The sequence below is a fragment of the Rutidosis leptorrhynchoides genome, chromosome 4 (genome assembly GCF_046630445.1).
Source record: "Rutidosis leptorrhynchoides isolate AG116_Rl617_1_P2 chromosome 4, CSIRO_AGI_Rlap_v1, whole genome shotgun sequence".
Lineage (NCBI taxonomy): Eukaryota > Viridiplantae > Streptophyta > Magnoliopsida > Asterales > Asteraceae > Rutidosis > Rutidosis leptorrhynchoides.
In genome coordinates, this window is record NC_092336.1 from 278,365,834 (window position 1) to 278,390,083 (window position 24,250).

Below are 24,250 nucleotides of genomic sequence, written 5' to 3' on the forward strand. Positions count from 1 at the left end.
TAGATGGGTGTTGATTATTTTCTTACTTGGCTCGACAGACACATGAACCTAGTTGAAATTTTCTTTGGTTTGTGTTGCAAGTGGTGGTTTTGTAAAGGTGAAGAGGGTGGTTCTAATGATGGTAATGGTTGTAGTGTGGTTCTACGGTGGTAACCATTGGTGGTGATCGAATTGGTGTTTCACAATGGTGACAGGAGGTTATCAAGGTGGTGTTTTTTTTGGATGGGTTTCGAATAACAGAAAAGTTATAAGATAGTAGCAACAATAGGTGGTTTCGATGGATGCTTGTTTTGTGTGTGTTTCGATGGTGAGTAAAGAAATCGAACAGAAGACAGGAGGAACATCATCGGTTATCACTTATCAACTTCATTGTGTTACATTCTTTGTAAAAGAAAGTCGGATCGAGCAGCAGCACCCTTCAATGAAGGTTTTGTCATTTGAAAAGAGGAGAGGGAGAGAGAGTTTGAGAGAGAGACCTTGGTGGTGATCTTGGTTCTCTAATGGTAATAGATGGGTGTTGGGATTGTTTGAGATGAGTCAGGAAGTAGAAAACAAAGTATATAAAGCAGATAAGAATATATAAGTATAAAATAACTTTGATATTGATCCATAACTGAATTTGGATAGTTCCTGTGGCTGATTCATGGATTGTACGAAATTATAGATTGAAGAATCAATTAAGAATAGTTTGAAAGCTATGCTAAACAGAATCGTACATATCTTCCTATTTTTGTGATTTATAAATAGTATAGATATAGATATAGATATAGATATAGTATTAATATTAATATTAATATTAATATTAATAATAATAATAATAATAATAATAATAATAAAAATTATAATAATAATAATAATAATAATAATAATAATAATAATAATAATAATAATAATAATAATAATAATACTAGTTAATAATAATAATAATTATACTAATAATACTGATTATTAATAATAGAAATAATAATAATAATAATAATAATAATAATAATAGAAGTATTAATATTATTAATGATATTTATATTAATAATAATATAATAACTTATACTTATCAAATTTTATTTATTTTATATCTCATATTAGAATTAGTAATACTAATAACACAAATATTAATATCAATATTAATATTAATATTAGTAATAATAATGAAAGTGATAATAATATTATTGATACATCATTTATATTTTTAACTTGTAATTACAAATAATTTATTTATTTTACACTATATTATATAGTAATATTTATTAAATATTATATATCATAATATATTAATAACTGTTATTAGAATTCATATATAACTCATAATAATATATATGTATAATAGTAATTTATTTATTCTATTTATTATTTTACATTTTAAATTCCTAATGTTTAAAGTATACTTTATGGATTCAAAATATTATATATGTCCATATATTTATATTTATATATACATATTTATTTACAAACTAATGTTCGTGAATCATCGAGGATAGTCAAAGGGTAATTGATTACATGAATATAGATTTCAAAACTTTCGAGACTCAACATTACAGTTTTTTTCTTATCGTGTCGGAACCATATAGAGATTAAAGTTTAAATTTGGTCGGAAATTTCCGGGTCATCACAGTACCTACCCGTTAAAGAAATTTTGTCCCGAAATTTGATCGAGGTCGTCATGGGTAACTATAAAAATGTTTTCATGACGAATATGAGTTGATAATTAGAGTTTTATCATCATTGGGTAATATAGATAAAACAATTTGATTACGCGAAGAGTATAAGTGAAGCTATCGTAAGAGAGTGAAATGAGTAAATGTATATTCGTTTTAACCGATGACGTAGTTATGATTGATTTCCGGAATTTATGGAATTTAAAGAAAATATTCATAATAAGATTTGGTTCTTCAGCGATTAAGGAAATCAAGATCTTCTTTGATTAAATACAATAATCTATTTCGATTGATCTGTCGGATATTTTACTATAAATCTACCCCTTTCTTTTCCTTATTTCCATATTTCATATCTTCTACTTCTCCCTCAATTTATAATTTTGTTTTCTCTTCTCGATTTTAAATAGCAAGTAATGGTCCAGAACTCGTAGATATGAATTTCAGATTGAACAGAGTTAATGTTCTAAGATAGAAATTGTAATAGCACGATCTTGATTGGTTAAATTACCAGAATTCAAGAGATAAGATAGAACTATCAGGAAGATATGTTCTCGATCTGTTTGGAGATTTGGTAGAATGTAAGAGTCGTGTAATATGGCACATGATGACGTTATGGTCTGTGAATCATCATGTTTCATTAGAAACTCAGCATGAACTACTGTAATATAATCACGTTGATCAAGTGTCATTATATTATACTAACTCATGCATTAGTTTCCAACATTACTTCAATAATATTAATATTTTAATGCTCAAAAGTTTACAGAATATAGAAACTAACAGTTTTTATATGATGTAACACTGATAGCACAAAGATGTTAATGATTTCAGATAAGAATAGTTATGAAAATATCTTCGGAATTATGGAAGATATTTATAATGAAAGATACGATGATATCTTAGAATTTCTAATATCGAAGGATGGTGAAGAAAATTTGTCCGCAAGAATTTGGAGTAAGGAGCAAGATATTCGCTAAAGACTTCAGCAGGCATTGTATTATTTAGATTCTTTTGAAGTCAAACTTATTCTTTGTGCTTTGTCACGGCTTCCTTCATAGTTTCACATAATCCGCTTTTCGGTACTATATTTTCTATTGAGTGTTTCCAATACTCCATTCTTTATCATCAAAATTTTTGACGGTTAATGTCGTGTACAGTTTTTGCTGCTGTATTCAGCTTTTTCATAATTTGTGATATTGATTTGTAGACTGAGTGCTTTTTTTAGAATTTCATAATTGAAGATCATAATTCTAAGAGATAAATGTTATATGTTTACATATAACTGTTGATGTAGACATGCTGCGAGATTTCAAAATACTGATTGCTGATTCCCAATAATTGGTATGGCAGTTCTCGTTACAAGATGCGAATGAGTACATGATGAGACTTCAATAGATAGATATAGTGATTTGTCGGAGAGATTTAAGCCAAGGAGAAACGAGGTTGCCGGTACGTCTACTAGTAATATGATGGAATATAATAAAAGGTTCCCCGGTAACAATAAAAGAGCATACATATAAATCAAGGTGATAATAAGGTTGTTTCGAACGAAAAGTCGAAGTTGATTTGCTGAAGCTGTGACAAAATTTGCTACTTTGAAAAGGGATCGCAAAGTTATTTTTGCTAATAAATACCAAAGGATCTGACGCGGCTACATGTTAAACTTTTACTCAGTTGCCGAGAGTTTCTCAGGTGCATAACTATATGCATAAATCTTTCCTTCCGTAGATGAAGTGCGGTTGGTTCATCCTATCGATTGAGGTATTTTCAAGAATCATGAAAGGTTTGAACGCAGATTGTAATCATCAAGATACAAATGAGGTTTAAGATGAAATCAAGTGGCAAACTTGAAGAAATGTTTAGTTTCATATGTTAAAATTAATATTTTAATTCATTTTAATTTGTCCAATATTATTAGTCCACAGTTAACAGTCCAATAATTCATATATAGTTTAATATATAATATTTGAATTAATTAATACGTATCGTGACCCGTGTACATGTCTCAGACTCGATCACAACTCAAATTATATATATTATTATAGAATCAACCTCAACCCTGTATAGAGAACTCGATCATTACTGCATATAGAGCGTCTATGGTTATTCCAAATAATATATATAAGTGCGTCGATATGATATGTCAAAACCTTGAATACGTGTCCCGATATTTAAATGCGTAAATAACAGTATTTAAATGACGATAAATAAAATTGCGAGAATTAAAATTGCGATAAAATAAATTGGGATAATTAAATTGTGATAAATAAATTGCTATAATTAAAATGTAATACGGAATTAACAGTTAGCTAGGAACAGTTAGCTAGGATTTCGTTAGCGTGGATTCTTAACAAAATCTCTCATAGTTAATTTGTTTGTTTCTAACAAATTTTATTTTGTCCAATGTTTTCTTCATTATGCCACTTGTTGGATTCTGAGAAGTCAAAATCCAAATATGAAATTGAATAAAAATGGTTATTCTGTGGTGAACGGATTCGTATATCGGTGGTTGTAAATAGGATAGTAAATGACTGTTGAATCCGATTCGAAGAATGTACAATGTAACTTATTAATATGAAATCTAAATATTCCTCGGGTATTACCTACCCGTTAAAATATTTTCACCATTAACAGTTTGTACAAAAGAATTTTTAATTACAAACTTTATGAAAACATATATACATATATATTTTCTTCAGACGTAATCATGGATTTAATGAGTCAGATTTACGGCTAAAACTAGAGTAATAATCTCTAAAACGTTAAAGATTACATAATTGCCATGAAGGACGAAGATAGTTTATGTAGAACTATTCGTAGAACGATGATTATATTCGAGGTACCGAATGAGACCTTGAGGCGTGTGACATTGAAACTTGGGTTGTTGGTGGTAATGGTATTGATGTTGTTGCTGAAGCTGGTAAGTTTTGCACCATATTCTGCAAATTGATTACTCGAGCGCGAAGCTTGTTGGCTTCTTCCATTATTCTGGAATGATTGTCGGTTAGAACGAGCGGCTGAATAAGGTTTAGAATTGTGGATAGAATATAATCATGTTGATATATTCGGGAAATGAGGGTGAAAATGGTGTTTCGGACTGGTTCGCCGGTAAGTGCTTCAGGTTCATCGTCAAGAGGTAAATTCGGTTGGTGGAAGGGATCACCTTTTTCGCGTCTCTTTTGATGAAGTCGACTACGAACCCATCAGATGAATTGGGGATGACTGATTGGTTGATTCATTCTGGTGACGCTGATAGGTGAATATTCATGTCGGAATAGCTGTCGGAATAACTATCGGGATAGCTATCGAATTCTGAGGGACTCGAACTGGTTGAGGGATTCATCGCGTACGATCAGATGAAGGATTTTCGATAAGTAATAGATTACAGGATGTAGATTAGTACCCTGCAATACATAATTTACATATGCATATATAATACTAAAATCTCGTAGGTTACAGAGGAATCTACGGAAGCTGTCAGGAAAAGGTAACAATAACAGATACGCTAAGATATGAATTTATCTATACACTGTCTATGCAATAGAGGCAGTAAGAAGTGTCTTAGACTTTAAGGATGATAAGCAAATAATTTTCGACACTAAATGATAAGCAAAACTTTTGACATGCAGATAGGGTCGAAGTCCAGACCCACTAATGCATCTAAACAACTATCAGTTAGACACACTAATTCAAGACTTGGTTCATTAAGACCACCACTCTGATACCAACTGTGAAGACCCCGTCCTAATCCATCTGGATGAAGTCACCAACATCTGGTTCCATTGCGATGATCGATTCTAAATAATGTCTTTACAATGAGAAAATGCACAGCAGAAGATTTCTTTCATACATGAGAATAAACATGCTTTCAAGTGTCAACCAAAAGGTTGTGAGTTCATAGGTTTATCATAACAATAAAATTTCCTCATTTTGATAGACCACAAGATTTAAATGCTGCATGGTACAAATGGGTCCGAATCCTATACCCACCTGTAATGTACATGCTATATCATTTAAATACAGTACATCTTTCTCGTGTACGAAACCATTTCATAAATCATGGTAACCGTACACATATCTTGTGCACAAAAATAACATACACATAACCTGTGTATAAAATCATTCTCTCGATATATAACATTCACATCAACTGGTGGCAATTATCATGTCCACATAATTCAATGGTGGCCATTATCATGTCCACATAATTCAATGGTGGCAATTATCATGTCCACATAATTCAATGGTGGCAATTATCATGTCCACATAATTCAATAATAATCCGCAGAACTTCTGTCTGCATAATAATTCATTCGAGGAATGTTTTGCTCGTGTCTATCTCGTCAAACATTTATAAAAGCATTTCATGTATTCGCAGTTCAAAATATATTTCAAAAGCATTTAATAAAGCAGTTGTAAAAATAGCGCATGTATTCTCAGTCCCAAAAATATAAAGAGTAAAAAGGAGCAAATGAAACTCACCTAATGTATTTTGTAGTAAAAATACATATGACTATATTGAACAACTGAAAAATGCAGGGTTGGCCTCGGATTCACGAACCTATATCAATTGTATATTTATTAACACATATAATCATAATCGAGCAAATTTATATATATAGTTATGTATTAAGATCAATATTTATATATACATTTATTAATACTTGTAATTTATTATAATACTTATTTGATATATAATTTAGTTAACGTTATATCAATATTAATAATATTATATCGTAATGTTTAGTGATATTAGTATAATTATGTAACAACTATTTTTGTATATAAATTTCTCCCGTTTACAAAATAATAGCTATAGTAATAATAATACTAGAATAAAGATAATAATAATAATTAATATACTAATATCAATAATGATAGTGATAATAATAATTTCAAATAAAAAGATAATAATGATAAGATAAAAATGATAGTTTTCAATAAAATGATATATGTATATATATATATATATATATATAATGATAATAATAATAGTAATACTAAAATGGTATAATTTAGTAATAATAATAATTATAATAATTATAACCTTAATAATAACAATAATATTAAATGATCATAAATTTTGTAGTAGTAATAAACAAACTGAAGATGTATTTCCGAAAGAATTACCGGGATTACCCCCACATCGATCCGTTGAATTTCAAATAGATCTTGTACCAGGAGCTGCACCAATAGCTCGTGCTCCTTACAGACTCGCACCCAGCAAGATGAAAGAACTGCAAAGCCAATTACAAGAACTTTTAGGGCGTGGTTTCATTCGACCAAGTACATCACCGTGGGGAGCTCCTGTTTTGTTTGTCAAGAAGAAAGATGGTACATTCAGGTTGTGTATCGACTACCGAGAGTTGAACAAACTTACCATCAAGAACCGATACCCACTACCGAGAATCGATGACTTATTTGATCAACTACAAGGCTCGTCTGTTTATTCAAAGATTGACTTACGTTCCGGGTATCATCAAATGCGGGTGAAAGAAGATGATATTCCAAAGACTGCTTTCAGAACACGTTACGGTCATTACGAGTTTATAGTCATGCCGTTTGGTTTAACTAATGCACCAGCTATGTTACACGATAAGCAAAGTCTGTAATGTTGATGTCTCAAAAACTTTGAACTGTGTTCATGTATTCAATTGACTTCGATTAGTTTCGACGATTCACGAACCACTAATTGTAAATAGTTATGTGTGTGTGTATATATATATATATATATATATATACATATAATAATAATTGAAAATATAATTCGAAACATTATATGTTATTGTTATTAAAATGAATTATGTAAAATAAAATAAAAATAGAATATTAAAATAATTATTATTTACAACATAACTATATATAAATAAAGTATAGTAAAAATAAATATTAAATGATTGTAATACTTATTTGATGTTCCGATTGATATTAAGCAAACTAAATTCAAACTTATATGATTTTAAAATAAACAGTGATCCAAAAATAAGTTCTATAAATTATAGACTTATTAAAAATGTATTTAGGAGCTATTTGTTAAATTTTAGAACTTTTTATATTTTACCCAGAATTGAGAGGAACAGTTGATGTAATTTTTATTTTAACAAATTAAGGATCGAATTTTATACCATAATAACCGAAATAAATAAATATAGCTATTTTAAAATTTTGAGATTTTTTTGAAGACTTTTATCCGCCACTGATTAACAATGGGGCACGATATCCAGTCCGTGAATTTAATAAAAATAAAAAAAAGGTGAGGCGGCTAAAGTATCTAACACGTTTTCTTAACTTTTAGAAATAATTAGTGTGTCACTGTTTCTTTTTTTTTTTTGTTTCCTTCCCACTATCCCACTAATTGATTATTGATTATAGATGTATATAATGGTACATATATATGTAAGAAAAACATACACCAAAACCAAACCCACTTAAATTGTTCAAAGACTCAACTACTGCTCGAAACTACCTTCCGGTTACAACTAGCATCGAACCTTTTCCTCTATTACCGAAGTATTGTGCTACTCTTGCTCGCATCTGGTTATACTCCGAAGGAAACCATAACTAGAACCACTCCATCACCATCTAGACTCACGACACCATCTATCACCCTCTACTTTCTCAAGACCGTCACCTTTCACTCCTCTCACTACCACCGTGCCACTTTCGGCCACCACCACTTTGAACCACCATAACCATAAACTGTCACTTACTCCACTATCCCTCTCTTTCTTTTTCTGTTTTGAGCATGAACAACTTGCAACCCATCACCTTGTGTTCTTCATTTCTGTATCACTTCAACAATAACCCATCAGCCACCATCACCATGAACTCAAACCGCCATCCCCACTATCCAACACCAATCACGACCATCGTTGCCATCTTTAACTTTACAACCACCAACTTCCATCACTACACACACACCACCATGAGCATACACCACAAACCACCACTACACTGTGAGTACCACCGTGAAACATCACCATCTAACCATCATCTCGATTCTTCTCTCTCTATCTCTCTCATCTTCATTAACATCAAAACCGCCATCCTCCTCCAACTGTTGTTGCTCGAGATTTCTGTTTCAGCTAATGAGAATGATGAAGAATAACGTTTGAAGATGATGGGGATTATGAAGAATGATGATGGTTAACAGTGAATTACGGTAATGATGATGATTACATGTTTACTTTTCTTTTTTTATTTTGGTCGACAAAATGTAAACATGATAAACCCACTTGATAAAGAATGCACACTAGTTGCTGTTTACTTTGACGGTTAACCGAACACAACAACGATGATGATTCTTGGAAGATGATGATGATTAGAGAAAACGATGAAGCTGTGATTGGATCAAAATAAAGAATGTTGGCGACTGTGATGACAAGAAGAAGAAGGCGATTCACGTTAATGAAGAAGCTGGTGATAGTGACGTGCCATTTCTAGTGGATCATACTTGGGCTGCTAGAAATTGAGTTGTTAGTTGGGCTAAAATTCCAAACTTGGGCCGATAGTTTTGGTTGAGGTTAATGGACTGAGCCATAATTATAAAGGGTTTTGCTAGTTGGGCTTAATCCTTTTATCTAAGTACAAGTTGATGAGTGATGGTATTAAATGATCGTAATGATACATGTATGATGACCCGATCAAAGATGATAGTGATGACGACTTAGGTGATGATGTGCTAGTGATTTTATGTAATGCTGGATGATGATACGTGATATTATGTTGATGATGATCACAATGACTTCAATGATGAACGAATGATGATGATGTTGATATCATGTATATTGATACGTGATATAGATGATGATAAGATGATAATAAAAGAATGATGTTGATCACATGATACTGGTAATCTATTAAGGAAGAAGGCAGATACATAATAGGTTAAAAGAATTTTCGGAGTTAATTAATAGAAAAGAAACAGTAGAGCAATGGTAGGATGTTATCGGGTTAGCGGGACGTCAGACTTGTGCATTTTTTAAGGGCAACTTCTTTGAGGTAGTTTACTTATTACTCATTATTATTATTATTATTATTATTATTATTATTATTATTATTATTATTATTATTATTATTATTATTATTATTATTATTATTATTATTTTTATTATTATTATTATTATTATTATTATTATTATTATTATTATTATTATTATCATTATTACTATTATCATTAAAATGATAAGGTTAGTTTAAAAATAAAATTTTGTATTAATTTTATGATTTGAAATAGGTCAATGATACGATTATGATTATTAAGAAAAAGTATGATTAAGGTTATGACAAATACCTATTGTTATTTTTGAAAATTATTAATATTATTATTATTATTATTATTGATAATGTTAAAAACGAACATATATTTAATAGCATTATCCCTCAAGAAAGACAAGCTTTTAGTTGCAACTGTTCTATTTACAAGTGATATTCGTTTAAATAATAAAAGGTGAAGACAAAAGACAGATTCGACGAATTGAAGACGCAAACGACCAAAAAGCTCAAAAGTACAAAGTACAATCAAAGTGGTTCAAATTATTGATGAGAAACGTCTCGAAATTACAAGAGTACAAGACGCGAAACGCAAAATACAAGATATTAAATTGTACGCAAGGACGTTCAAAAATCCGGAACCGGGACCTGAGTCAACTTTCAACGCGCGACGCAACGGAGCTAAAATTACAAGTCAACTATGCACATAAATATAATATAATATATAAATAATTCTTAAAATTATATATATATATATATATATATATATATATATATATATATATATATATATATATATATATATATATTATATTTATATTTTAAATCCATCGGCAAGCTAGGATCCAAAGTGTGTGAGCTGGAATCCAGTGCTCCGCACTCGCGGGGATTCAAAGGCAAACAAATCCGCACTCCGTGTAACGATACGCTATTTTTAATCACTGTAAGTTATGGTTAATGTTATTTTTATATTAATGTCTCGTAGCTAAGTTATTATTATGCTTATTTAAGCCGAAGTAATCGTGATGTTGGGCTAAATATTAAAATTGGGTAATTGGGCTTTGGACCATAATTGGGGTTTGGACAAAAGAATGACACTTGTGGAAATTAGACTATGGGCTATTAATGGGCTTTATATTAACTAAATGATACCTCGTTAATTTAATATATAGACTTATAATTTAACGTATTTATATATAACCATATACGCTTGACTGGGTACGGTGGGCGGGATATCTATAAATACCAATAATTGTTCATTTTACCGGACACGGAACTGGATTAATAGTTAATAGACTTGTTGAAACAGGGGTGGATTACATTCAAGGGTAATTGGTGTAATTGTTAACAAAATAGTAACCCCTTTTTATAATAATAATATTACTTATATATATATTTGTATTTTTATAAGATTAAAACTAATATAGCGTTAAGCTTGTTTATTTTTCCCTGTGGAACGAACCGGACTTACTAAAAACTACACTACTGTACAATTAGGTACACTGCCTATAAGTGTTGTAGCAAGGTTTAGGTATATCCATTCTATAAATAAATAAATATCTTGTGTAAAATTGTATCCTATTTAATAGTATTTCGTTGTAAAAATAATACTATTTCCTAGTACACCTCGCATAACATCAAGTATTTTTGGCGCCGCTGCCGGGGATCATAAACGCCGAAAGCGCAACGCTATATATAAAAAAAAATTATAAAAGTTTTTATTAAGTTCTTTTTATAAAAATATAAGTTTTAAAAAATAATAAAAATATAAAAATACAAAAAGAAAGAAAAATACATTTATATTTTTAAGAGTTTATAATATTTATAAAGTGAATAAGTATTTTAATTTTAATTTTAAAATTAAATTTTTATTTAAGTTATATCTATATTTTTATATATATTGAAAAAAAAATTATTATTAAAATTATAACTGAACCTGCATAAAAATCGACCTGATTCTCAGCTGAATTTGGACCCTCAACACTCGCGGAGTATTTGAACTGGGTTTATCCGCACTCGAGAAGGTACTCTGACAGGTCAAACCTGGTATGCATTTATTACGAAATTAGGGTTAATTTATTTATTATTAATATTAATTAGGGTTTGCTTAAATTAATAATTAGTTTTAGTTTTAATTAATTTGTATTTTTAAGTTTAATTAGTTTAATTAATTTATATAAACTTAATACTTTTATAAACTAAATAATATAAAAAATAATATTTTTATAAAAATTGTACTTTTTACAACTTTAAGTTTATTTTTATATTTTGTATCTTTTATTCGTTTTAGCGTAATTTTTGTTTTTTTCGTATTTAGTTCTAAGACATAATTTTTGCCATAGTTATTTTTATTTCTAGATTTTTTAAGCTTTGCCGTAAAATTCCTTAAGTGCTTTTTCTTTAGACTAAGATTTAGGTGCTTTAAGAATTTTGCGACGCCGTTTTATAAAATTTAGTACCTTTTTAAGTTTTTGCCATTTTGGATATGGTATTCCTTTTAAGCTTTTATATTTTTAGACGCAACTTTTAATTTTTAGTTTTTAGACTTTTTAAGTTTCGACGCGCAACTTTCTTATTTTTATTTTTCGACGCCTATTATTTTTTTGACGTTTTTCGACGCACTCTTTTTCTTTCTTATTTCTCGACGCTCTAGTTTATAGGACATATAATTTTTTTCTATTTCTTCTCTAAAATTTCAAAACGAAAAATTATTTTAAGTGGTTAAATTGATAGACATCAAAATTTTCTGGTTCGTAGTAATAGTTGGATTTGTACGTGGACCGGGTTATTGGAGCCACACAGTACTCAATTATATTAAGAACAAACAAATCCTGCCCCTCTGCTGCATCTTTTGGCTATTCGAAAAGTGGGCAAAATCAGAAAAGTCTATTAATTTGATAACTTATATAATTTTTCTTATTTTTATAACTAATAGGATATTCAGTGAATGCACCGAGCAAAACGATCACCACCTTTGGTACGTTCACCACCTGTAACTCGATCAAGACATCTAGCAAATATTGTCGCCGTTGATTTTTCTTTAGAATCGTCATCCAGTCGACCAAGTACTCCAATTCAAATTTTCGATAATCTATTTTTTGAACCCGACCTCACAAAATGGATAGACAACCCAATATTTTAAGAGACCTACCCGGAGACATGATTGATGAAATCTTGTCTAGAGTCGGTCAGAATTCTTCGGCATAACTATTTAAGGCGAGATCAGTTTGTAAGACATTCGAAGAACGTTCCAAGAATGCCTTGGTTTATAAAAGGCTTTTGTTCGAAAGATGGGGGATATCACATTGGGAAATCCATAAGTTACGATGTGTTTACTTTGACGCATATATTGCGGGGAACCCAAATGCTATTTTACGCAACGGGTTAAGAAATTATTTTGACTCAATATATCCGAATATAGGACTTCGTGATTTAGAAAAAGCGGCTAACATGCAACATAAAGAAGCATGTTATGCTTACATGTTAGTAATGTTCGCTTCTCACCAAAGTGAGAACAAGAACATCGGGCTACAACTATTAAACAAAACGTTCCCACAAGTGACGGAGTCGGTAATCGGGGTAAGAAATGAGGTTTTTAGGTTATTACGAGACTGTTGGTCATTACGTAACCTTCATCCTTTTGACGACATTACAACACATTGTCTTACTATCGGTCACAACGGTAATGTTCTATAAAACCAAGGATGGGAAGTGGTATTAGTAAAATCAAAATGCATGACTTGTTTCTGGACGTATGAATTACATGTCTTTATTACCTTTAGTGAATGCCTTATTTATTAACTAGAATTATCTTCGCAACTACTTTGTATCAAAGTTTTATGTGCTATATTTCATGCTATATGTAAAATAGTGGTATTGTAAGTTTGCAAGTTATTGTATAAAGGTTTGAATATGATATATATATTTTTTTTGTGATTAGTTTTTCATATAGAATCGTAGTAGTTGAAATGGTCTGTTAGCTACTAAGTATGAACTTAACGGGTAGGTACTACCCGAATTAAAGAGTATAAAATGCTAATATGAAGAAAGATCTTTTATAAATAAGTTCATATTACGCTACAAAATACTATTGACTACTCTTGATATTCTATATGATTAACTCGTTTCATTTAACTATTTTGAAGAAAATGGCACCGACTACTCGACACACCTTGAATATGAGCGAAGAGGAATTTCGTGCCTTTCTTGCTTTAAACTTAGCCGCAGTACAGGCCGCGCTACATACCAACAATAACTCTGAATCTAGCAATACAGCTAACGGCGCAAGAAATCGTGTAGGATGCTCCTACAATGAATTCACTACCTGCAAACCTTCAGAATTTGATGGGACCGAAGGACCAATCGGATTGAAACGGTGGACCGAGAAAGTTGAATCAGTCTTTGCCATAAGTAAGTGTGCTGAAGGAGAAAAAGTGAAGTACGCTACGCATACCTTCACAGGTATTGTGTTAACATGGTGGAATTCCTATCTAGAGCAAGTGGGACAAGATACTGCTTACGCGCTACCGTGGTCAGCATTCAAGCACTTGATGAACGAGAAGTACCGTCCTAGAACCGAGGTCAATAAGCTCAAGTCAGAACTTAGAGGGTTACGAACACAGGGATTTGATATTACTTTGTACGTAAGACGATTCACAGAATTGTGCCTATTGTGTCCGAGAGCGTTCGAAGATGAGGAAGAGAAGATCGACGCATTTGCGAAAGGGTTACCGGAGAGAATCCAAGAAGATATAAGTTCACATGAGCCTGCATCCATACAAAAGGCATGTAGAATGGCTCACAAACTAGTGAACCAGATTGAGGGAAGAATTAAAGAACAGGCGGCCGAAGAGGCCAACGTGAAGTTAGTCAAAAGAAAGTGGGAGGAAAACGGTGATAAGAGTCACCAAAATAATAACAACTATCCCAACAATCGCAACTTCAATCGCAACTACAACAAACGGCACAACAACAATCACAACAACAACAACAACTACAACAATCATCCCAACAACAATAACAACCACAACAACAACAACAATCAGAAGCAGCTATGCCAAAGGTGTGAAAAGTATCACTCGGGGTTTTGCACCAAATTTTGCAACAAGTGTAAAAGAAATGGTCATAGCACGGCAAAGTGTGAGGTCTACGGACCAGGGTTAACAGAACGACAGGAACAAATGGTGTCGGAACGAGTAATGGCGGAGCAAGTAGTGTCGGAGCAAGTTATGCCAATGTAGTTTGTTATAAATGTGGAAAACTGGGCCACATTATTAGAAATTGCCCGAACCAGGAGAACACGAATGGACAAGGCCGCGGAAGAGTTTTCAATATTAATGCGGCAGAGGCACAGGAAGACCCGAAGCTTGTTACGGGTACGTTTCTTATTGACAATAAATCTGCTTACGTTTTATTTGATTCGGGTGCGGATAGAAGCTATATGAGTAGAGATTTTTGTGCTAAATTAAGTTGTCCATTGACGCCGTTGGATAGTAAATTTTTACTCGAATTAGCAAACGGTAAATTAATTTCAGCAGATTATATATGCCGGAATCGAGAAATTAAACTGGGTAGCGAAATATTTAAGATTGATTTGATACCAATAGAGTTAGGGAGTTTTGATGTAATAGTTGGCATGGACTGGCTGAAGGAGATGAAAGCAGAGATCGTATGTTACAAAAATACAATTCGCATTGTACGAGAAGAAGGAGAACCCTTAATGGTGTACGGAGAAAAGGGCAACACGAAGCTACATCTTATTAGTAATTTGAAGGCACAAAAACTAATAAGAAAAGGTTGCTATGCTGTTCTACCACACGTCGAGAAAGTACAAACTGAAGAAAAGAGCATCAATGATGTTCCCGTCGCAAAATAATTTCCCGATGTATTTCCGAAAGAATTACCGGGATTACCCCCACATCGATCCGTTGAATTTCAAACAGATCTTATACCAGGAGCTGCACCAATAGCTCGTGCTCCTTACAGACTCGCACCCAGCGAGATGAAAGAACTGCAAAGCCCATTACAAGAACTTTTAGAGCGTGGTTTCATTCGACCAAGTACATCACCATGGGGAGCTCCTGTTTTGTTTGTCAAGAAGAAGGATGTTACATTTAGGTTATGTATTGACTACAGAGAGTTGAATAAACTTACCATCAAAAACCGTTATCCACTGCCGAGAATTGACGACTTATTTGATCAACTACAAGGCTCGTCGATTTATTCGAAAATTGATTTACATTCTAGATATCATCAAATGCGAGTAAAGGAGGATGATATTCCAAAAACTGCTTTTAGGATGCGTTATGGTCATTACGAGTTTATGGTTATGCCGTTTGGATTGACTAACACACCAGCTGTGTTCATGGACCTTATGAACCAAGTGTGTGGGCCATATCTTGACAAGTTTATCATTGTTTTCATCGATGACATACTTATTTACTCAAATAATGATCAAGAGCACGAAGAACATTTGAGAAAAGTGCTAGAAGTATTGAGGAAAGAAAAACTGTACGCTAAGTTTTTAAAGTGTGCATTTTGGTTGGAAGAAGTCCAATTCCTCAGTCACATAGTGAACAAAGAAGGTATCCAGGTGGACCCGGCAAAGATCGAAACCGTTGAAAAGTGAGAAACCCCAAAAACTCCGAAGCATATACGTCAATTTTTAGGATTGGCTGGTTACTACAGAAGATTCATCCAAGATTTCTCCAAAATAGCAAAACCCTTGACTGCACTAATGCATAAAGGGAAGAAATTTGAATGGAAGGATGAACAAGAGAAGGCGTTTCAGTTATTGAAGAAAAAGCTAACTACGACACCTATATTGTCATTGCCTGAAGGGAATGATGATTTTGTGATTTATTGTGACGCATCAAAGCAAGGTCTCGGTTGTGCATTAATGCAACGAATGAAGGTGATTGCTTATGCATCTAGACAATTGAAGATTCACGAGCAAAATTATACAACTCACGATTTGGAATTGGGTGCTGTTGTTTTTGCATTAAAGACTTGGAGGCATTATTTATATGGGGTCAAAAGTATTATATATACCGACCACAAAAGTCTCCAACATATATTTTATCAGAAGCAACTAAATATGAGATAACGTAGGTGGATTGAACTGTTGAATGATTATGATTTTGATATTCGATACCACCCGGGGAAGGCGAATGTGGTAGCCAACGCTTTGAGTAGAAAGGATAGAGAACCTATACGGGTAAAAGCTATGAATATAATTATTCGTACTAACCTTACTACTCAAATAAAGGAGGCCCAACAGGGGGTAGTAAAAGAAGGAAAGTTGAAGAATGAGATACCCAAAGGATCAGAGAAACATCTTAATATTCGGGAAGACGGAACCCGATATAGGGCTGATAGAATTTGGGTACCAAGGTTTGGAGATGTGAGAGAAATGGTACTTAAAGAAGTACATAAAACCGGATATTCAATACATTCCGGAGCGGGGAAGATGTATAAAGATCTCAAGAAACACTTTTGGTGGCTGGGTATGAAAGCCGATATTGCTAAATATGTAGGAGAATGTTTGACGTGTTCTAAGGTCAAAGCTGAACATCAGAAACCATCAGGTCTACTACAACAACCTGAAATTCTGGAATGGAAATGGGAAAACATTACCATGGATTTCATTACTAAATTGCCAATGACTGCAAGTGGTTATGATACTATTTGGGTAATAGTTGATCGTCTCACCAAGTCAGCACACTTCCTGCCAATGAGAGGAGATGACAAAATGGAGAAGTTGGTGCGATTGTATTTGAAGGAGGTTGTCTCCAGACATGGAATACCCGTCTCTATTATCTCTGATAGGGATGGTAGATTTGTTTCAAGGTTCTGGCAGACGTTGCAACAAGCATTGGGGACTCGTCTAGATATGAGTACTGCCTATCATCCACAAACTGACAGGCAGAGCGAAAGGACGATACAAACGCTTGAAGACATGCTACGAGCATGTGTTATTGATTTCGGAAACAGTTGGGATCGACACCTACCGTTAGCAGAATTTTCCTACAACAACAGTTATCATTCTAGTATTGAGATGGCGCCATTTGAGGCACTTTATGGTAGAAAGTGCAGGTCTCCGATTTGTTGGAATGAAGTGGGGATAGACAGATTACGGGTCCGGAGATAATACAAGAAACTACCGAGAAAATCATCCAAATTCAACAACGATTGAAAACCGCCCAGAGTCGACAAAAGAGCTACGCGAACAGTAAAAGAAAAGATATAGAGTTTGAAATTAGAGAAATGGTCATGCTTAAGGTTTCACCTTGGAAAGGCGTTGTTCGATTTGGTAAACGGGAGAAACTAAATCCAAGGTACATTGGACCATTCAAGATTATTGATCGTGTCGGACCAGTAGCTTACCAACTGGAGCTACCTCAACAACTCGTGTGTAACACCCTCGAAGCGGGCCTAGCTGTTAGATTACTATTTTACCCTCAGGTTGTGTGGTGTTATTATATGCTTTTATTCTAATTTTATATTTTGTATTATTTAATGTTGTGGATAGGACCAGTTTGTGACAAGGGTCACAGAGCAGGTTTGTTTATTTAATTTGGACTCCGTTAGGGTAGTCAAATTAGGTACGAAAGATATTAGATAACTGGTAAATACCCGTGTGTAATGGGGTATGGTGTTTGGCTTAAATATATAAGCTGGGAGATAGCTTTTTCTTTCATTTTCTTGAATGTTCTAAATAATACCCCGTACCAAATTCTTTCTCCTTTGAAACCCTAATCATCAAAACTTGTTCTTGAGCTCAAATTGATCTTAGAATCGTGTTCTTTGTTGTCTACTGATTCTAACAAGGTAAGTAACATGTATTTTTGTGTTCAATTCGATGTTAAATTCATAGTTTTGTGTGGGTTTTGTAAAAAGCTTGAATTTGTGTCAAAACTAGTGATTTAAGTGTTGTTATGGTCAAATTGTTGTGGGTTTTGAGTCTATAACAAGTAGTGAACAAGTTGTGGTCGATTTTTGGCGTTTAAAACGAGCTCTAGATCGAGATTTGAGGATTTCATCGTGAAGTCCGTAGCCTTTGTTCAGTTTCTGAGGAAGATGAAGATAGTCGGTCGACTGTCGGTCGACAGTCGACCGACTGAGGGTTGAACCGACCGACTGGCGAGTGAACCGACCGACTGAGTTTGACTTTCGGTCGATTGTGTAAATACTAAATAAGTCGACCGATTGAGAAAGTTAGTCGACCGGTTGTGTCAACAGTCGACCGACTGTCTACGTCAGTCGACCGATTGAGGAGACAGTCGACCAACTGTGTGTCCAGGGTAGAATATTTTACCTAAGTGTTGATTGTTAGCCGTTATGCTGCCAGTTTGTATATTGATGGAATATGTGTGTATGTATATATGTATATATATTGTGATTATAATATTGTGAGCATTTGGAATATGATTTGCTAACTTGTGAGTATTGTTTTCAGGTGATACAGACGAGGAAAAGACTCGGTGATATTAGACTACCGAGTGATGCCGGTATCGGTGAGTGGGACTAACTGGAGAATATAGTATATAGTAGCATGTTATATTATGACTGCAATTCTAATTAGATATACTTATTGTTGTGGATAGTTAGTACATTGTGATGACTGCATGTTGGTTGATGCTTGTCTGCTGGAGCCCAGTGCGTCCCTATTGTGTGGTGGCCTCGGTAGGAGAGATCAACCTGCGGGTTGGGTTCCTCATGTGATGGCCTAGACAACCGTGGTGTATATATATGTGAATGACGCGTCCGTCGCGTGTGGATTATGTATATACATACGGTGGTGGAGGAACTTCTGGTAAGCCCCAGTCCGATCAGCTGGTGGTTAATGGTTTGGCCGAGCTGCCAGAGTCTCTGTAGACGGCACTTGGGTGATGTTTGTGTGTTAGACTATGTGACATGAGTAGTATGACGGTTCCTGTATACTATTGCATATAGTTAGTTGCACTCACTTATATTCGTGCTAATCCCCCACATCTTCCCTGCAGGTTATGGATTTGTTGTATGATAGTTATCAAGGTGAAGATGGGATGCTGGAAGAAATGTTTGATAAAGCCGGAAACTCTGATGTCGTGTCCTTTATATTAAAAGTTGTTTTAATGTTTAATATAACACCCGGTCATTTATATACTGATAAATTTATTATTAATGGGATTTTATGTATACACATGTTTATATTATATATCTATAAATTGGTCTTCCGCTGTAATTTATAAAAAATAAATAAATCTGGGGTGTTATAAGTTGGTATCAGAGCGTAGGTTTGGCAGCATGTGCACGGAAGTGACATGTTCCCAAACCGTGTGTCGAGTCAAACATATCTTGGGGTGGGTTAAGTGAGTGAAGCAGGTATTGACGAGTTAGTTAGCGGAAACTAACAGATTATCTACTAAGCTTTGTGTGTGAGATGTTGTGTTAAGACAGGTATGAAGATCGATTCCACCCTGTTGGTGCCTTGTTGATCCTCAGTATTGACAGAACTTCGATGGATGTGTTTGATGCCGATTTGGATGAAGGACTTGACGCGTATTAGTTGACATGGCTCCAATGATGAGGATTCAGTTGCAGAGTTGATAAGGGTTAAGGGTGCGGGTGCGATCGAGGTGTTGATAGATACAGAAGATGTCTTCTTATTCATAAAGGTACATTCTTGTTACATTGCTGTAATTGTTATTATTGTACCTGTAGATTGTGTTCATGCCTTTGTCAATTTTGGTGTTTATTGTTGTAATGATAATCTGTGACGATTAGTGTTTCAAGTTGCGATTGATTAATTGTACTTGTAAGATAGAAGTAGATGACAGTTGACGGACACAGTTACGGAGACTGTGTCTAGAGCTACCCTGCCACTATCGGGATTTTATTCCCTTAGACTGACTGTTATATTCTATGAGAGTTTATAGATATGACCTTTGTGATATGGCGTCATGCTATTGTGAATTGTTTGTTATATGGCATGTTGTACTATATGTGAGATTACTGTTGGCCTAGACTAGAAGAATTGAAGTGAATGATTTGTAGTATTAACAAAAGATGAATATGAAGTCATTTCCTGACCGTTGACTGATGGGACACACGTAGTGACCCATAAAGACTGATTAGGGTAGCGACCCCTTGATGAGTAGTGAAAGTCCCGAAACTTATTTGTGTAACTATGTGAAGTGTAGTTTTCATGCTTGTTGACCGTGACTGAATCAATAGATGACGGGCCCTGTGATATTGTAGTATGACGGGACTTGTTGTGTGGGACATAGGTGAAATATAATTCCTTTTTATGGATCGATGGGATACACGTAGTGGCCTGTGAGGATTAGAATAGAGTAGTAGTTTTCTTGTCTCCTGTCGTATGTATGTAGTTTGCGTGTCATGTATGATGTAGACTTTTGGTTCAGATGTTTGTGATCGTAGTAAGACCTTAAGGATTCGTTTTTCCTACCTTAGACTCATGTGAGTTGGTGGTGACCTTTAAGAAGTATGTTTGAATAGAGCTTTCCATGTAGTCTTGACTGAAGATAGGAAAATTATGTTTTGTTGTTATGTGAGGATTATTACTAGCCTGGCTGTACCGTTGCAGGATTTGACTAGCTATGTAGGACTCGTAGAGTTGTCCTGAGAAGTTGTTGACTTTTGTGAATTGATGTGACTCATTAGATGTCAGTATAAGAGACATTCGTTTAGTGACTTTCTTGGAAGTGGAGAAGACTTTAATCGAAATAGGAATTCTGTTCAAGCTGAATTGTGATGAATCTTGACTAGGTCAGAAGACGTGATTAGAACAGTGATCTTATTACTGTTAAGGTAGAATCATTGATCTAATAGTTCGATAGTGACTAATGTGAATATCTTATCTTTTAAAGATTTGAATGCAAGGTCGAGGACGGACAATAATAGTATTTGCAAATAAGACGAAGTAAGTAGGTATAGTTTATTGAATGTTGGTTCGGATTTTCAATTATGGTTGCTAAAGAGGACTTAGTAGAATTAAGATCGAGCTGGAACAGAGTTACTTGTTTACCTACAAGACTTATTGCTGTTTTGACAGTCTTAGATTGTAAAATCTATTAGTTAGGATATAGTAGAAATTTATAACTAACGGTGACTTCAGAAAATAGACTGTGTTGTATTGATGAATTCTATTAAGATCTTGTTCCGAAATACTCGAAATGAAAGTGTGATTTAGAATTACGTATTACGTCTGGCCAACGAAAATACATTGTAGTGAATCATACAGTAGTTTCGAGAGTCGGAAGAGATGTAACGAGTCTTAGATCGGGTGTTGTTTGACAATGATTGTGATTTTCGATGAACTGTTGACCGAGAGTTGATTTTTTTTCAACATAGTAATGTTAGTTGAACAATATTTGAACCTGGGCTATTGATGATCGAATAAGTCTTAGTTTCGAGTTCTGATGAAGTTCAAAGCAAAATAAAGTCGATGCAGAGATAGTTTCAGTGGTGTCAAACGCGTGTATTGATATCATTTGACGGACTCAATTGTTAGATGGATGTTTATTGCTTGTGGGGTGGATATCGTTGACTTGAAATCCATGATTCGAATGATTAATGTTGATTTAATATTGCATTTTTAAGTGTTTCTTCTAATGATGATGATATGAATAAAATCAGGCTTTAAGTGATGAATTTTGGGTAAGTATCAACTTAGATAAGTGATTTATGACGAAACCCTTAAATATCAAATTTGAACTAGGTATTTAATTGCGGGCTCTGGTAGCACTTTAACCAAGTGACGATTTTTTCTGATGTAACTGTAGCAGTGTTGGGCATGTGTATTGATGTTACTTGAGAAAATTAATAGTTGGATAATTAAATTAAGAATGTGTGGACGATTATTCTTTACTCAAGATTTGTGATGTAATGATTAAATTAATTTGAAAATTGGGTTGGTAATCATTTCTACAATGATTGAGTTGACCAGAATCACGTTTTTAGTCGTTGAATAATTGGGTGAATATTGAACCAGATAAGCGAATTTCAACGGAATTCTTGAATATCGGGGATTGAAACAGGTATTAAATTACAGAGTTTGAGTAATTTAGTGTAATTCGAGTTGATTTGGCTATGTTATTAGCTAAGTTTGTGTATTCTAAGGTAAATGATAGCCATTATTCAGTGTTTTAGAGTGAGTTGATCTAGGAAATTCGATGAAGGTGACTCGGGGATAACCGCAAATCATGATTGACAGATATCACGTACTGGGTCATTAGTAGTGACTCGAGAGTTAGTGTAAAACCTAGAAATGAGATGGAATTTTCGTAGTATTTTGTAAGATTAATGATAGATCAAGTTTGGAATTCAGATGAAATTAGAATTGTTCAATTATTAGATAGCGGTAGGTTGTCAGTATTGAATTTCTTTAGCTCGTGGTAAAGACTGTTTTCTAGACCAGAATGTGAGGAACGATTCGGATATCGTGTAATGTAAGTAAGTAAGTTTGCAGATCGGCATATAGCAGGTCTCGACACTTGGATAGTAGACTAGCAGATGATGTGTTTGGCCTTAGACCGATAAGTTAGCTTTTGACCTACGAGAATGGATGGAGCTTTGTAAGGCATATGACCGTAGGACATGATTTGACTTAGGTTACGTTGTGGCTCGTTTTGGTGATTTGTAATACCCATGACCTTTGTTGATTTAGTGATGTATAATTGTGGGCTTAACTGAGTTGCGTTTTCATGTGACACGATGACAACAGACTGATGACTTAGAATAAATTGAATATAAGATTTAATGGGTTAACTTTATGGGTAATCTCGAAATTTGATGGATCAGTCCGATTCAATGAAATTGACAGTATATAACCGTTGGTATCTTCAGAAAGTGGGGTGTAGTGACAGTTTGACGTGAAACTTTTTGTGGAAGTCAATTAAGTTGATTATGGGTCTATATTATACGTTTGGGTTGTCTTGTATTTGAATGAATGTTGACTGCATCTAGTGTTGAATTATTTAATCGTTATCCTCTTAGCATAGTGCTAGGATAAAAGATGACGTGCGCGGCCTTGTTAAACAGTTGATTGTTGGTACTTGGTTACCCCTTCGAGCGATAATTGTGATGCTATAGACAATTGCGGGATAAATTATATGAATGTGTGTTGCATGATTGGAGTTGGTCGTAACAGAAAGGGTTAGCATTGACTTAGTGACGGTGAGTATTTAAATTAATGATTTTCGCTTATAGGTTGGCAGATGAGAAAAAACTAATGAACCTTGGTAATGCTTGTTATCTTAGGATGTGTTTTGTTGTAGCTACTGGTGCGACCAATTGTGTTGGAATTTGTTTCCCTGTGACCCGTGTTGGCTATGACTTAGTAGATTCCGAGGACGGAATCTCTTTAAGGGGGGTAGATTTGTAACACCCTCGAAGCGGGCCTAGCTGTTAGATTACTATATTACCCTTAGGTTGTGTGGTGTTATTATATGATTTTATTCTAATTTTATATTTTGTATTATTTAATGTTGTGGATAGGACCAGTTTGTGACAAGGGTCACAGAACAGGTTTGTTTATTTAATTTGGACTCCGTTAGGGTAGTCAAATTAGGTACGAAAGATATTAGATAACTGGTAAATAC